Genomic DNA, 732 nt, shown 5'->3' with positions numbered 1-732 from the left:
CTCGCACCTCCGCCTCAAACCAGGCCCTGGTCAGCCAGCTCGGAGGACCCGGGACCCACCCAATCCTGACCCTGGGGCCGAGACCCCTGGGGACCCGCTATCTGAGCCCCCATCCAAATAGAACTCAAGACTCAGCCCCGATTCCAGCCCTGGATCCTGGCTGTTTCCCCGGTTCCCCAGACTCCAGACCCCTCATCCGCCCCTTCCCGGGTCCCCGGGCACCCACACTCTTGCCTCCCATCCTCAGACCCCCAACTGGAGCCCCCGCTTCCACCACCGAGACACCGCCTGTTCCCCAGCCCTCCTCCATGTCCTCACCCCCAGCTCAGACTCTGGGCACCCTGGAGCCATGAGCACCCCATCCCCTAGGTAATCCCCGAAGCCCTGAGACCCGGTGTCTTCCACTGTCCTATTCTCAGCCCCCCCAAGCGCTGCCTAAGACCACCCACCCACCCATTTGAACCACAAGTCCCAGCCCCTGCGGACACTTCCTTCCATCCCCCCACCCCCCAGGCCTCAGGTCCTGCCTTCTCAGACTTTGTTCTTTGAAAGTGAGGGTGCTCCCTCCCTCCTCCAGCCTGGAGTGGGGGCCACTGCCCTGTGAGGAAGTGGGGCCTCCCTGTGGCTCCCCCTGCTCTTGGGGTGCAGTGTCTCCAGCTGGTCCAGTCTGACCACAGTGGAGGGAGGCTTGCAGCCTTAAGGCCAGACACCCCCCTGCCGCCCCCAGACACC

Source organism: Myotis davidii, unplaced genomic scaffold (assembly GCF_000327345.1).
Source record: "Myotis davidii unplaced genomic scaffold, ASM32734v1 scaffold663, whole genome shotgun sequence".
Lineage (NCBI taxonomy): Eukaryota > Metazoa > Chordata > Mammalia > Chiroptera > Vespertilionidae > Myotis > Myotis davidii.
The sequence above is the reverse complement of the archived record's forward strand: the minus strand, read 5'-3'. Positions refer to the sequence as shown.